The following is a 16,667-nucleotide window of genomic DNA, read 5'->3' as shown; positions in this document are numbered from 1 at the left end:
TGCCCCATTCGTAATAGAAACGTAGGTGGAGAGGGAAAGGAAGCCAGACTTGTTGGTGCATGCCATTTTTGCCATGGATAGCGCAGTATGTTATACAGGGCTAATTACAGAGCTGGAAGAACCATGTTAAAAGGAATCCATAGAGGTCTCTATTAAAACCATTTATTTTGTAGGTCAAAAAGCCTGAAGCTTAGAGCTATTAAGGGATTTGTCCAAGGCCCAAACCTGTATTAGCCGAGAGCCAACATAGCTATTTTTGTATGGGTGGAAGCAATGCTTTTACGCCCTCTGTCAGATTACTCACCTGCACTGTGGATGGCATGAAGCAGAGCAGGGTACAACCAACCCACCTTTAGTGTCACTTATAAGCCTGGAAGGCGGTGAGTGTGTCTTACGTTCAACACCATAGACCTGGTGCAGCAGAAAAGAAAATAAAGGCTATTTTCTAGATGGAATTTATTTACTTTTTAAATGTATTTTATTTATTTATTTTGTGGGTACGTTGCGGGGGGGGGGTGGCTTTGAGACAGAGCCTCACTCTGTAGTTCAGGCTGGCCTGAAACTCTGTGTAGCCTGGACTGCCTCATACTTGGTGATCTTCCAGCCTTGGAGGGCTGATTAGGGTATGAGCTGCCATGCCCAGCTGTAGACATTTGTTTTGGATTCTTTTTGATTTTGAAAAGGTGTTATATGGGAAAACTTAAGCTCTGACTAGTCATTGATTAGTTTATCCCCAACACTTTCTCCCTCCAGTTTGTTTGTTTGGTTGGTTGGTTGGTTTTTCAAGACAGGGTTTCTCTGTGTAACCCTGGCTGTCCTAGACTCGCTTTGTAGACCAGGCTGGCCTCGAACTCACAGCAATCCACCTGCCTCCGTCTCCCAAGTACTGAGTAAGAGGGGCATGGGGAGGAAGGGAGGGAAAGAGAGGAAGAGAGAGAGCCCTTAATGCTGTTGACATGTGGGGCTGTGGAAAGCTGGAGGTGCAACAGTCTGGAAAACCTGTTGCCAGTGGAGTGCCATCCATGGGGTTCTCTGATGCTATAGAGCTCGGCTGGGTGACTATCAGAAGCCCATGTTTGCGGGGGGGGGGGGTGTCACACTATAGACAGTTACTTTATTGTTTTTTGCACTAGACTCCAGTGTTTGCTCCTTAGCACCACCTGGTTTAGCTTCATGATGGGAGAATGAAACCATATTGTCTTTCTTTCTTTTTATTTATTTTTTGTTTTGTTTTTCTTTCTTTTTTTTTTTTCCCGAGACAGGGTTTCTCTGTCCTGGACTCACTTTGTAGACCAGGCTGGCCTCAAACTCACAGACATCCTCCTGCCTCTGCCTCCCTGAGTGCTGGGATTACAGGTTTACATTACCATGCCCAGCTCCACCAAACCTAGCTCCACATTGTTTTTATAAAAGTGTGTTCCTAACGCCGCCGGGCATGGTGGCACTCGCCTTTAATCTCAGCACCCTGGAGGCAGAGGCAAGCAGATCTCTGTGAGTTCTAGGCCAGCCTGATCTACAGAGTCCAGGACAGCCAAGGCTACACAGAGAAACCCTGCCTCAAAAAAAAAAACCAAAATAAAACAAATTTTAAAAGTGGATTCCTAGACTTCCCTAAGTTACAAGCATGGCCCCTACCTTCCTACTTTCGGCTTGTTGACTTTTGGCACTCTCGTCTCTTTGGAATGGAGCCGTCCAGCTTCTTTGTGGTTAGCTTATGTGCCAGCAAGACCGTAGAGAGAATGCCCAAGCAGCTGACTGCGCCATTTATTCTAGATGGGAACAAAATGAATGAATCAAAATGTGTGTGAGCTACAAGTTAGCAAACCCAGTGAGTATGTGGGGATTTCTAGGTAAGTTTCAGTCGTGGCTCCTCATAGCTTGAAAGGCAGCTATGCACAATACACTTAAGAACTGGTGTGGCACCGGGCAGTGGTGGCGCACGCCTTTAGTCCCAGCACTCGGGAGGCAGAGGCAGGTGGATCGCTGTGAGTTCGAGGCCAGCCTGGTCTACAAAGTGAGTCCACGACAGCCAAGACTATGCAGAGAAACCCTGTCTTGAAAACCAAAAACAAACAAACAAACAAAAAAGAACTGGTGTGGCTGCGTTCTAATAAAGCTGTTGGCAACAGCACGAGTGCAGCACAGTTTGGCTCTAGCTGATTGGCCTCGGTGTGCTTTGATGGACCTTTGTAGGTTACAGTTACAATTGCTGTGCAAGCCCTACATACAGTATCTAGGAATTGGAAGCATCTCTTTCTAAACAGTGTGGCTGAGGCGCTAGGGATGGAGTTCAACTGTGGAACACTCAGTTAGCATAAGAAAGGCCTGCTTTGTCTCTAGTGCCACAGGAAGAAGAGCAGTAAAGATGACTTCATGAAAAACTCTCAATTTCCAGGCTACTGCAGGTGAACCTAAGTCTGTTATTCTGGCCGGTGAATGAATAACCCACCTAGAAGAAGTTACTATTAACATTTGAAGTTTGTTAGTAAAGTGTCATATCTCTATTAGCACAAGAAGCTGAATATTTCCACATTGCTAATGAAAGGCACCAAACTCCCTTTCTGTCTCATTTGGAACTGAGGATGCCAAGCTACTTGCAGAATAATAGGCATTTATAGGCAGAAGTGTTTGAAATGGGGCAAGGGAGATGGTTCGGCTGTAAAGTGCTTGACTTTTAAGCATGAGACCCAAAGGTTGGGCAAGGTGGCGTGTGCTGTACTCCCAGCACCAGCAAGGCAGAGACAGGTGCATATCTGGGGCTCACTGGCCTATCTGGCAAGTTCCAGGACAGTGAAAAACAGTCTGAACCTGAGGAGTGGCACCAAGGCTGTTCTCTTACCTCACACCCATGCATACACACATGCATACCCCACTTGTGCACAGAGTACACAGGCATGCATGCAGACAAAATACTCATATACACATAAAATAAAAATAGAATTCCAGGCCAGGTGTGGTGGCGCATATCTTTAATTCCAGCACTCTGGAGGCAGAAGCAAGTGGATCTATGTTTGAGGCCAGCCCGGTCTACAAAGTGAGTCCAGGACAGCCGAGGCTACACAGAGAAACCCTGTCTCAAAAAAACCAAATTAATTAATTCATTAAAGAGTTCCACCAGGCAGTGGTGGTGCATGCCTTTAATATCAGCACTTGGGAGGCAAAGGCAGGTAGATCTCTGTGAGTTCAAGGCCAGCCTAGTCTACAGAATGATTTTCAGCACAGCCAAGGCTACACAGGGTTTCTATTACTGGGAAGAGACGCCATGACCATGGCAACTCTTTTTTTTCTTTCTTTCTTTCTTTCTTTTTGGAGACAGGGTTTCTCTGTGTGTAGCCTTGGCTATCCTGGACTCACTTTGTAGACCAGGCTGGCCTCGAACTCATAGCAATGATCCACCTGCCTCTGCCTCCTGAGTGCTGGGATTAAAGGCATGCGCCACCACCGCCCAGCCGTGTCAACTCTTATAAATGAAAACACTTAATTGGGGCTGGCTTACAATTCAGAAGTTTAGTGCATTATCATCATGGTGAGAAACAGGCAGCTCTGGTGCTCGAGAAGAAGCTGAGAGTTATTTATCTTCATCCCCAGGCAGCCTGCCCCCACAGTGACACACTTCCTCCAACAAGGCCACACCTCCTAATAGTGCTACTCCCTCTGGGTCAAACATTCAGAAGCATGAGTCTATGGGGGCCACGCCTATTCAAACCACCACAGCTTTATGAATAAATGAATGAAGCCATGCAGTAATTACACTTACCTGTGAGTCAAGGCAGAGTGTTAGGGGCAAACCTAATAAAAGGTAGGATTTCTCCATGAGGAGAGCACAGGATTTTACCTGCACTTCCTTCTTTTTTTGTTCAGGGGAGATGGTGGTAATAACCAGAGCTAGAAGGCAATTCTTTTTTGTTTGGTTGGTTTGGGGTTTTTTGTGTTTTTTTTTTTTTTTTTGTATTGTAGTGTTGGCTGTCCTGGACTCACTTTGTCGACCAGGCTGACCTCGAACTCACAGCCACCACACCTGGCTCAAGAAGGCAATTCCTTTATGTTTGCTTGTTTTTTAATTTTTTTTTATTAATTTATTCTTGTTACATCTCAATGGTTATCCCATCCCTTGTATCCTCCCATTCTTCCCTCCCTCCCATTTTCCCATTATTCCCCTCCCCTATGACTATTCCTGAGGGGGATTACCTCCCCCTGTATATGCTCATAGGGTATCAAGTCTCTTCTTGGTAACCTGCTGTCCTTCCTCTGAGTGCCACCAGGTCTCCCCCTCCAGGGGACATGGTCAAATGTGAGGCACCAGAGTACGTGAGAAAGTCATATCCCACTCTCCACTCAACTGTGGAGAATGTTCTGACCATTGGGGAGAATGATCTGACCATTGGCTAGATCTGGGTAGGTCTTTTATGTTTTTAACTTACTTCATTTCGTTCATTCGTGTGTGCCCGGTGTATGGTGTATTTGTACCTGTCCCTGTGTGTGTGTATGCATATGGAGACCAGAGACCAACACTGGAAATCTCTCTCAGCTGCTATTTACGTACGTTTTTGAGACAAGCTCTCTCAGTGAACCTGGAGCTTCTTCTTCTTTTTTTTTTTTTTAAGATTAATTTATTTATTATGTATACAGCATTCTGCCTGCAGGCTACAAGAGAGTACCAGATTTTGTTATAGATGGTTGTGAGCCACCGTGTGGTTGCTGGAAATTGAACTCATGACCTTTTGAAGAGCAGCCAATGCTCTTAACCTCTGAGCCATCTCTCCAGCCCAAACCTAGAGCTTCTTACCTGGGTTGGACTGAATGACCAATGAGCTCCTGGGATCCTCCTGCCTTCCCCCAAAGGGTTCCAGACACATGCCATGCCACCTCACCTTGGTTTTTAGGTGGTGCTGGGATCTGAACTCAGGTCCTTGTAACTGTACCATAAACACTTTACCCCTGAGCTATCCCCACAACCCCAGGAAAATGTGTTCTGCATGCTAAAAATCAGGTTACGGACTGGTGAGGGGAGCAGGGGGTGGAGCAGAGCTAGGGACAATCAGTGCTTCTAAGGTACCTCCACCTTATTTTGGGTAAGCTGATAAGTTATCACTCTGCCCAGAGGCAGCGGGAAATGCAGAAGCGGCAGGTGGCAGCTAGCAGCTGGGAGGATTTAGTAAAGATCTGCTGATTGAAATGACTGCTCCATTATTCTAAGCTGCTCATCAAAATCCTCCTCTGCCCCTGCTGACTCATCGTAAGTAAGCATAAGGCCAGCCCTTAGGATGGACCTGCTGGCTGGCAGCCTGCTGACTTTTCTAGTACTGCCAGCTGTGTTTTCCGTACTCAGACTCTCTCGCTTGCCCCTCTTGCTCTTCCTCGCTGGTTGCCCACAGTCTCCTGCAGTAACTGGCTGGCTGTGGTCTGTGCTGTGTATCCTCCAGGGCTTGTGTTTGTCATGCTCTGGGAATGACAGACACATCTGTTGGGCAGGGTCATGTCCATGCTTCAGGGCCCCTTCATCTGTTCTCAAGGAGACAGAAAACAACCAAACCTTACCCACCCTGTAGAGCATACTTTGCCCGTTTTCCCCCCGTTAATTAATTAATTAATTAACTTTACATCCCAATGGCAGCTTCCCCTCCTTCCTTCCCTCTCCACGGTTGTTTTTGAGGCAAGGTTTCATACACCCTGGCCAGTCTCAAACTAGCTCTGTCACAGATGACCTAGCCACCATCTCTCAAGTGTTGTGACCATAGGCATGTGCAGCCACTGGGTCCTGAAGCACTCTGCACTTGTGTTTATGTTGGCTGTGGTCACAGGTTCACACACTTCTCTCCCTGCCCGACCCATGTGTTTCTGTTTGGAAGGGACCCGCGCTTGGTTTTCTTCTCTTGCCCTGTCCCAGCCTCGTGGGTTGTTATGTAAAGCTGAGTCTCTGTGAGTCTCCCTTTCCTTCCGGTGTAATCAGTCACATCTTCTATTGCACCTTCTGTTGAAGGTGCCTTTAAACGCTTGTCATTGGACCAGTAGCGTCCGCATTGCTTCGAAGCCTGTTTGACACGCAGAGTTTAAGGGGCCCACCTCAACCCTCCTCAACTAGTGATTTTTTTCTCTAGCCAGGCTTTCTCTGTGTAGCCCTGGCTACTCTGTAGACCAGGCGAGCTCAAACTTAAGAGATCTACCCGCCTCTGCCTCTGCCTCTGCCTCTGCCTCCCAAGTGCCCCACCGCCCACGTTTTGGTGGAATGTACTTTAAAACACTGACACCACCTCAGGCTGAACCTAGTGTATTTGAAAGACACTCACCCCCACTTCCCAGCCCTGTGAGTTTGGAGGGCTAGTCTTGTTTCTGCGTCTGGACAAGGGCAGATTACCAGCCCTTAAGAGAAATGGCCTCCCGCTCTCCCCAGACAGTTTCTTATGTGCTAACTAGCCTGTTAGAAGCCCACCTGAGCAAAGGAGCTGGGGTAGCTCTTTGCTTTCTTCAGGCTGTCTGCAACCTGGCCCTTCCACGCCCACTGAGGTTTCAGATGACGTTGAAGAGCAGCACTCCCTCCACCATGCCTCCTGTAACTCCGACTTCGCAAGATTCCACCAGTCAGGAGCAGAAGAGGCCAGTTAAAAAGATGGTTTATTAACAACTCTATTACTTATCTCAGATGCAGGCCTTTTTATACAACAAGCATTAGGCTTCGTTAAGTACAGTTATACACGAATCACCCTGTGGGGTGTTATGGGCTATATACACTCTTTCCTGTGTGGGGAGAAGGCTCAGCTCGGCTGGAGGGATATTCATAAGGGATAATATGGTGTGTGCCACTCCCGCACAACGGAGAGCACTGATGGCCTAGAAATCCCAGGGCGCCTTGATGCATTTGACCTGAACCTTCAAAACTGAAGAGTAATTCACTAAACAGAAAGCTGGGAAATAAAGATCCAGGCGAGGCGACAGAGACATTTTTTGGGACTTGCCAGCAGCTTAAAGGAGAGATATGGGGGTGGGTAGAGCCCAGTAGAACAGGTAGGGTAGGTTGAGTTTGGACCAAAATAATGGGAATTGCTATGAGCAGACACAGTTACATATTGAGTGCGTTCACCCAGCAGCTGCTGCTACACTGACAGGGTGGCTCAGAGGGTGAAAAGCCTGAGTTCGATCCCTGGGACCCTCGTGGTGGAGATGATTGCCAGGAGCTGGAGTTACAGGTGGCTCTGAGCCGCCTAACATGGGTGCAGGGAACCAAACTTGGCTCTTCGGGAAGAGCAGCAAGTGCCCTTAGGCTCTAAGCCATTTCTCCAGCCGCTCTCTCTCTTGCTTCATTCATGCCTTGCTATGTTGTTCAAGTCAGTCATTACATGCTAAGCTCAGGTAATTCCCCTGCCTCATCCAGTGTGTCTGGAACTACAGGTGGTCACCATCACAGTCAGCTCCATTTATTCATCTCTGATTTAATAGTGTTATCAGTGGAATCATAGCAGGCATGCCACTTTAAGATTAGCTTTTTTGGGCTGGAGAGATGGTGCAGTGGTTAAGAGCACTGTCTGCTCTTCCAAAGGACCCAGATTTAGTTCCTAGCACCCACACGGCAGCTCACAACTGTCTGTAATTCCAGTTCCAATGGCCCTGACACCCTCACACCAATGCACATAAGATAAAATTAAACAAATTATTTTTTTAAATTACCTTTTTTTTTCTTTTTTCTTTTTGGTTATTTGAGACAGGGTTTCTCTGTAGCCCTCGCTGTCCTGAACTCACTTTGTAGACCAGGATGGCCTCGAACTCACAGTGATCCGCCTGACTCTGACTTCTGAGTACTGGGATTAAAGATGTGCACTACCATGCCTGGCTTTTTGTTTGCTTGTTTGTTTGGGTTTTTTTTGGGGTTTTGTTTTTTTTTTTTTAAGACAGAGTTTCTCTGTATAGCCTTGGCTGTCCTGGACTCGCTTTATAGAGCAGGCTGACCCCAAACCCGCAGTGATTTACCTGCCTCTGTCTCCCCAAGTGCTAGGTTTACAGGCATGCACCACCAGGCCCGGCTTGTCTTTTGGATTTTAAATATTATTTGTATTTGTGTGTATCTACACATGAGTACACTACTCAGGCTGGATGAGGTGGTCAGATCCCTAGAAGCTGGAAAACAGACAGTTGTGAATTCACCTGATGTATGTGCTGGGAACCAAACTCAGGCCATTTGTAAGAGCAATATATGCCCCAGTCTGAAGTTTAAGAGAAAAACTTGAGGCTTCCCAAAGAAGCTGTGTTATCTCAAGATTACAGAGATGTAGTTCAGTTACAGAGTGGCTACTTAGTATATGCAAGTTCATAGGTTCGATTTCCAGCAAAAAAGTAAATTTTTTAAAAAAAGATTTATTTATTTATTATGTATATAATGTTTTGCCTGCATGTATGCCTGCACGCCACAAGAGAGCACCAGATCTCATTATAGATGGTTGTGAGCCACCATGTGGGTTGCTGGAAATTGAATTCAGGACCTTTGGAAGAGCAGGCAATGCTCTTAACCAGTAAGCCATATCTCCAGGGCACCCCCCCCCCCCCCCCCCGCAAAAGTAAATATTAGGCTTGTGGTCAGTGGTAGGAATGGTGTCTAGCATGTTCCTGGGTCACGCCTCAGCACTGACATGATAGGAGCAGGAATTAAAGATAGAAATGTGCCTGAGGCTGGGCCTGGTGGCGCACACCTTTAGACCCAGCACTCGGGAGGCAGAGGCAGGCGGATCGCTGTGAGTTCGAGGCCAGCCTGGTCTACAAAGTGAGTCCAGGATAGTCAAGGCTACACAGAGAAACCCTGTCTTGAAAAGTCCCCCCCCGCCCCAAAAAAAAGAAAGAAAGAAAGAAAGAAACATTCCTGAATGCCTTTTCTGTTTGCTGCCATACATATTCAGGCTCAATACTATAGCATTTAAAAAATAAAAAGAAACTGTAATAGGAATAGAGAGATGGGCAGAGGTTGAACGTATGCTACTCTTGCAGAGGACCTGAGTTCAGTTCCCAGCAGCTACATGAGGTGACTCACAGCTACCGTTAACTCCAGCTCCAGGGGGAACGATGTCTCTAGCCTCTGTGGACATCTATATTGATGTGTGCATGCACAGTTTGTAAGAAGGCTGTAAAACAGTGAAGTGACTATGGTGACACATACCCATAATCCTAGTGCTTGGAAGACTGACGCAGGAGGATTACTGTGAGCTGAAGGCAGCCTAGGCTAGAGTCTGTAGGCCAGCTAGGGCCGTATAGCAAGACCCTGTCTCAAAAAGCAAAGGCACGGTGGTAACCCAATAATCCTGGCACTTGGGAGGCTGAAGCAGGAGAATGCGAAGTCCATGTTGGCCTCAGTTACACAGCAAGTTCAAGGCCAGCTCGGGCCACATGAGACTGTTAGACAAAAAGGCACGTCTAGGTATAAATGCCTTTATTTCAGGCTCAGCTTATTTGCCTTCACAAAGAAACAGGCATTTTGTATAAAGTCAGATTAAAATTCCACAGACTACAGATGATTTTTGCTGATTTAGCTAAGAGAGTCCATGACACCAGCAGGAAACTGGGATGAGGTTAGGGGTATTAGTTTGTTTTTAGCAGAGCACATATAATTTATTAAGGGAAACCAAGGAAAACTACAGTACGGAGAGGTCCTAAGGGAGGAGTGCCCAGGGCTGAGGGTCTTAAATAAGAATCACCACTTCCTCTTTTCACTTCCCTCTTGGTATCTGTTCCCTGTGACTCTGGAGCAAATACTTTGTATAAAAGGGCGGATAGTAACTATTTTTGGCTTTGTAAACCAGTGGCCACTCACAGCTACTGGACTTTGCCAGTTTGCAGAGTGCCTGTGTAGTGTGTGTGAGACCACACAGGAAAGAAGCAACGGTGTGAGCACAGTGCAGACCATATATGGACACCAAAATTTGAATTTCTTTCTGCTTTGGCATCCAGTGTGTCAGATTTTTAATTGCTGTGACAAAACACCTACAGCAGCAACTTGAAAGAGGTGGGTTTAGTCCATCATGGTGAGGAGAGTGTGCCACTCACCCCATGGTACACAGGAAGCAGGAAGTGGAAGTGGAAGGGGCCAGGGCAAGACACTGTCCCTAGGAACACTCTCCTGTGCACACTTCCTCCAGCTAGACCTCATCTCAACTTCCGGAACCTTTCCAGAAAGCACCATGAGCTCAAGACCAAGCCTCCATACGAGCCACGGGCCATGCTTCGTGTCCATAGCTTCCTGAAGTGTTAGTCTTCTTTTAGTTTTTACTCCTAGCTACTTATTTGGTTGTTTTTGAAACAAGGTTTCTGTGTAGCCCAGGCTGTCCTGGAACTTGCTCTGTAGATTGGGCTGGCCTTGAACTCACAGAGATTCCCCTTGCCTCTGCCTCCAGTGCTGGGACTAAAGGCATACACCACAACCGCCTGGCAGAGACACTTGTCTTTTTTTTAAACATTATTTATTTATACAGTATTCTGCCCACATGTGTGCCAGAGGAGGGCACCAGATCTCATTATAGATGGCTGTGAGCCACCATGTGGTTGCTGGGAATTGAACTCAGAACCTTTGGAAGAGCAGACAGTGCTCTTAACCTCTGAGCCATCTCTCCAGCCTACTCCTAGCTACTTAAAAGTCTAGAAAGCTGCTCTTTCCTCAGGCCATACTGAAACAGGAGGCAGATTTGACACTCGGGACATAGTTTGACAACTTCCCCATGAAAGTCATCAAAATAACTTTCATAAAACATCCTTTTAGTTTATTTATCAAGTAGGGGTGTACATTGTTTAAAATGTTTTGCAGACGCTAGCTAATTTAATACAACAACCACTGAGAGATGCTGTTTTCTATATTTTACAAATGAATAATTAATACATGTAGATGTAACTAGATGGCAGGACCTAGATTTGAACCTGGTAGTTTGCCTCAAGAATATCTGTCGTTGTTGTTTGTTTTGGGTTTTTGTTTTTGTCTTTTTGATGTCGTGTTTGTGCGTATGTCTGCTCCTGGACATTGAGCTATGTCATCAGCTGTCTTTTTTACATGTCATGTTGAGATAAGGTCTCTGAACATTACCCTGGCTAGCCTTGAACTTTCTGTGAAGCTCAAACCAGGCTTGGGTTTGCCATCTTCTTGCTTCAAATTCCTGAGTACTAAGATTACAGGCCTGTGCCACTTGGCTAAGCTTCGTTTTGTTGTTTTGTTTTGATTTGAGCCTTGCGCTACCTGTGTTGCCAGGACAATTTCAAACTCTTGGGATCAAGTTATCCTTATAACCTTCCAAGTAGCTGAGAATACAGGCTGGTCTTGAACTTGTGGCAATACTCTTGTCTTAGCCTTCTAAGCATGAAAATTACAGGTATGCACTACAAAAACCTGGTTCATGCCTAGGTCTTTGCAGCTTCTCCATCCTCCATATTTTGAATTAATGTCCTATAGCTTAAGCTGGCCTCAGACTTGCTGTGTGCCCAAGGTCAGGGTTGAGCTCCTGATCCTCCTGCCTTCACCTCCCGGGCTAAGGGTGAATTCTAGGCTTGTGCCACCATGCCCTGGTGAGGGTGTGCCACCATGCCCTGGTGAGGGTGTGCCACCATGCCCTGGTGAGGGTGTGCCACCATGCCCTGGTGAGGGTGTGCCACCATGCCCTGGTGAGGGTGTGCCACCATGCCCTGGTGAGGGTGAATCTTCATAGAACAGATATATTTTTTTATTTTTATTTTTATTTATTTATTTATTTTGGTTTTTCAAGGCAGGGTTTCTCTGTGTAGCTTTGGCTGTCCTGGGCTCACTTTGTAGACCAGGCTGGCCTTGAACTCACAGAAATCCACCTGTCTCTGCCTCCCCAGTGCTGGAATTAAAGGCGTGCGCCACCACCGCCCAACTAGATTCATTCTTTTTTTTTAAAGATTTATTTATTATGTATACAGTATACACCAGATCACATTATAGATGGTTGTGAGCCACCACGTGGTTGCTGGGAATTGAACTCAGGGCCTCTGGAAGAGCAGTCAGTGCTCCTAACCACTGAGCCATCCCTCCAGCCCCCGCTAGATTCATTCTTAAACACCAACTTAAATCTGTGTGACTCAGTGCCTCAGTACAATTATGGATTGCTGTTTGTCATGCATCGACAGCATCCCTTGTGTCTGCCTAAAAGCTCAGTCTTAACCCCACTGACCCCAAGGGTGCTTATTATTGCCTACATTAATGAGGCACATAACAGTTTGTTTCACTTGTGTTCATTGTGAGCTCATTCAAGCAATAGTATCAAGATGTTCCCATCAGAGACATCTGGTCTGGGTGTGTCCCTTGTTTTCTCTAGGAACTCCTGTCTCCCAACTCAGGTTCTGCCCCTCCGTCCTTCCCACCTGAGTACCCAGCCGGCTGAGTGTTGAGTTGCACCTCCCTGTTGGTTGTGTGGACTGCGTGCCCGAGTAGATACTAAGACACCACCAGTTCAGAACTAGGAATGTAGTTTCCCCATCTTTCCAAAGAGGAAACGTGGCAAGGTTTATGTGGGTAAAAACCAATCTGAGGGAGACCAGCAGGTGGTCCAGATTGCTTTGGTTTACTCACAGTCTCCAACTGCACTACCCAGGGAGGAACCTCTGATAAAGGGTTCAGGTCTCTGAACTCCACATGTACACTAGTCTGTAGGCTGCGTAAATATCTTTGATGTGTGCCAACAGCCACTTTGCAAACTGTGCAGATGCTTTTATGTTGCCTGTCTTTGCTGCTTTGTGGGTTCTTCTTTTTCCCACTCTTCCCCCTGCCCTGGTTTCACCCCCTGTCAATAGAGGAGAGAAAGAAGGATAGAAAGGAGGGAGGGAGAGAGAGAGAGAGAGAGAGAGAGAGAGAGAGAGAGAGAGAGAGAGAGAGAGATTCCTGAATCTAATTTCTTTCTTATTTCTTCTTTGAGACAACTACTAACAAATTGCAACCAACCCCCCTAAATGGTCAACAACCACCAACCTCACCTCTTGGGACCTCTGAAAAGTTCCCAGAATTCCAAATGTCATACAATAGCAGAAACTATCCACAGCTGGCAACCACGCCTCTGCTACAGCACGAGGCAAATCATAGTCAGCTGCTGCAGACAGTTCAAAGCAGCCCCGTAGCCCCACGCCTGGGATTACAATGAAAACACACTTCTTATAATTTTTATTTTGAGACAGGGTCTCTCTGTGTAGCCTTGACTGTCCTGGACTCACTTTGTAGACCAGGCTGGCCTGGAACTCACAGAGATACTCCTGCCTCTGCCTCCCGAGTGCTGGGATTAAAGGTGTGCGCCACCATTCCTGGCTTGCTCCTGGATTTTTTTGAGATAGGATCTTACCACATAGCTGAAACAATTTCTGGAATGTATTACATGTATAGTTCAATCTGGCCTCAAAACCCTGCTACTAGGCTGGTGATATAGCTCAGTGGTAGAGTACTTGCCTGGCATGTATAAGGCTCCAGGTTCAATCCCCAACACCAGAAGAAAAAAAATGCTCTAAAAATAATCCGTAATTAGAACTTGCCTGCCATGGCTGCCAACTGGAGCACATGCTTAAAGATGTGCATGGGATGATACTGAGTGTTTGATCCTCTTAGCAGCTTCTAAGGGAACTGAAGCTAGACATTCTAAACCCCTTCTAACAAAGCCGCAGCAGACATTCCCGCCCTTGACTTACACAAAAAGTGGACACTCCTTGAGTGTCTGAGGGAAGCTTTGCCATAATATACCCTGAAGACTGAGCCTGAAGAACCTCCAGTTCCCATGCTTGTCAATGTGCTGTTTGGAAAATTAAAAGAAACGATGGAGTTGCCCAAAGGAGAGTGAGACCAGGATCTAAAACCAATGGGTAACCTATGTGCTCATGCACTGTAGCTCCACTATTCATAGTTTTGGAAATCACAAACATACTGTTCCTTTGAACTGTGAGTGGTGGTGGTGCACGCCTATAATCCTGCCCTTGGGAGGTGGAGACAAGGATCAGGAGTCCAAGACCATCCTTGACTCTCTAGGAGATCCTTTTTTTTTTTTTTTTTTTTTTTTGGTTTTTTGAGACAGGGTTTCTCTGTGTGGCCTTGGCCGTCCTGGACTCACTTTGTAGACCAGGCTGGCCTCGAACTCACAGTGATCCGCCTACCTCTGCCTCCCGAGTGCTGGGATTAAAGGCTTGCGCCACCACGCCCAGCTTGGCTCTAGGAGATTCTTACATACGCGCGCGCACACACACACACACACAAACAAAAAACAAACAAACAAAAAAAACCCTAAGGACGCAAAGCATAAAACCCATTCTGCCTCACTGACAAATAAATATTAAAGAGCAAGGCTGAACGTGGTGGCATGTAGGTGTAACAGGAGGTTCAAGGCTAGCCTGAGCAACACAGCAAGTCCTCAGCTTAGGTTGCGGATGTAGGTCAGTGCTACAGTGCTTACCTGGCATGAGAGAGACTCCGAATTCACTCAACACTACAAAAATAAAAGCAAAAAATAAAACCTGTGTTGACTAAAGGCTCTTCCTGGTGATGAAATTCCTTAAATCCAATACATGGGATTTTGAGGAAAAAGGATAGTTTTGTAGTGTTTGTTTTGTTTCCTGTCCTCTATGAGTACACTGCGGTGTATGTTCAAATGCAGTTCCAGTGCAGGAGAAGCAGAAACAGGGTGATCCTTGGAGCTTGCCGGCTAGCTAGTCTAGCTGGATCTGTGAACTCCAAGTTCCCTAAGAAAGACTGTCAAAAAATAAGGTGACATCCAATAGCCGGGCATGGTGCACACACCTGTAATCCCAGCACTCTGGGAGGCAGAGGAAGGCAGATGTCTGTGAGTTCAACGCAAGTCCAGGACAGTCAAGGCTACCCAGAGAAACCCTGTCTCCAAAAACCAAAAAAAGGCCACTCAACATCAACCTCTGGCTACACACACACACACACACAAGCATGCACACACATACGTATACATACATGAACACATACACAGTGATTAAGGAAGGTACCCGGCATTGACCTCCGGCTTCCACACACATGTGCCCACATTAAGGAACACATGCACAGCACTAGAAAATGGAGGAAACCATCAAGGGAATGGCATGAGAGGCTGGCCAGATGGCTCACCGTCAGATGCTTATAACACAAGCCTGACCACCTGAGTGTTGTGCTGTAAAACCCAAGGTAGAAAGAACTGATTCCTGAAAGCTGTCCTCTGACCTCCACACATGTACTGTGGCATGTGCATACCAGCACTCACATGCAGAATGGTGAAACAGTGAACAAACAAGGGAGTGGTATGAGGGGCAGGGAGGTGACGTGGTGAGCGAAACGTATGCTGTGCGGCCATGAAGATTTCAGTGTGCATCTCCAGCATTGCCAGGGTGGCAATGTACATCTGTAACCCTGTGCTAGGTGCAGAGGCAGGAAGATCCCCGTGGCTCTGGCCAGCCAGGCTGGCTGGATCAATAACTTCCGATTCAGTAAAAGGGTCAGTCTCAAAAAAGCTGATAAAGAGCAGTCTAGGAAGCCATCCGCTGTCAACCTCTGTTTTCTATATGTGTGTACATGGTCAAACACACCTGAACAAATGCATACACATTACATACATGCCCACACATAAAAAGAAAAATAAAAGAAATGCTATGAAAATATTTTTCCAAGCCGGGCAGTACGAAACACTCCTTTGATCCCAGCACTTGGGACATAGAGGCAGGTGGATTGACATGAGTTCAAGGCCAGCCTGGTCTACAAAGTGAGTCGAGGACAGCTAAGGCTACACAAAGAAACACTGTCTCAAACAACAACAACAACAAAACCAAAAGTACTCTTCCAGAATTTAAAATAATGTTTCCAGATTGATAAGGCAGAGAAAATGTACAAGAGAAACTAGCACTAAGGTGCAACACCTGGAATGTCAGAACTCCAGAAACAGAGAAAGTCTAAAACAGTGAATAGCTGTTCACTCAGGGTTAGTGCTCAGAAAGCCACAAAATGTTCCAACATAGCAAACTAGAATCCTTCTTGCAAAAATATCTGATAGCAGGGACAAGAGAGACGACACAGCAGTTAACAGCACTCACTGTTCTTAAGCTAAAGGACCACATTGGGCAGCTCACAACCACCTGTAACTCCAACACCAGGGGATCTGATGCCCTCTTCTGACCACCACGGGCACCTGTGCACACATACATACACAAACAAAAAACTAGAAGCCAGGCAGTAATGGCACACACCTTTAATTCCAGCACTGGGGAAGCAGTGGTAGGCAGATTGCTTGAGTTCAAGACCACCTGGTCTATACAGAGTGAGTTCCAGTGCTACACAGAGAAACTCTGTCTCAGAATTTTTTTTTTTTTAAGTTTTTTGAGACAGGGTTTCTCTATGTAGCCTTGGCTGTCCTGGAACTCAATCTGTAGACCAGTCTGGCCTCAAACTCACATAGATTCACCTGCCTCTGCCTCCCAAGTGTTGGGACTAAAGGTGTGGACCACCACTGCCTGGCTGGCAAAACTCTTTTTTAAATAAATATTTTTTAAAATCCATTAGAGCTGGCCATGGTGGTACATGCCTTTAATCCCAACACTCAGGCAGGCAGATGTCTGCGAGTTCAAGGTTAGTGGTTTACATAGAAAGTTCCGAGCCATCTAGAGCTACATAGTGAGTCCCTGACTCAAAAACAAATAGGCTTGGGAAGACGGCTCAGTAGCTA

At 46.4% G+C, this 16,667-nt stretch overlaps 1 protein-coding gene across 2 annotated transcripts in view; it reads left to right on the top strand.

The window, feature by feature from the left end:
- Positions 1-16,667, top strand: part of Klhl18 (kelch like family member 18) — a 44,794-nt gene that overhangs the window by 6,317 nt on the left and 21,810 nt on the right. The window lies entirely within an intron of this gene.

This window comes from Acomys russatus, chromosome 32 (assembly GCF_903995435.1).
Source record: "Acomys russatus chromosome 32, mAcoRus1.1, whole genome shotgun sequence".
NCBI classification, from domain to species: Eukaryota; Metazoa; Chordata; class Mammalia; order Rodentia; family Muridae; genus Acomys; species Acomys russatus.
This window is presented reverse-complemented; position numbering and strand designations above follow the sequence as displayed.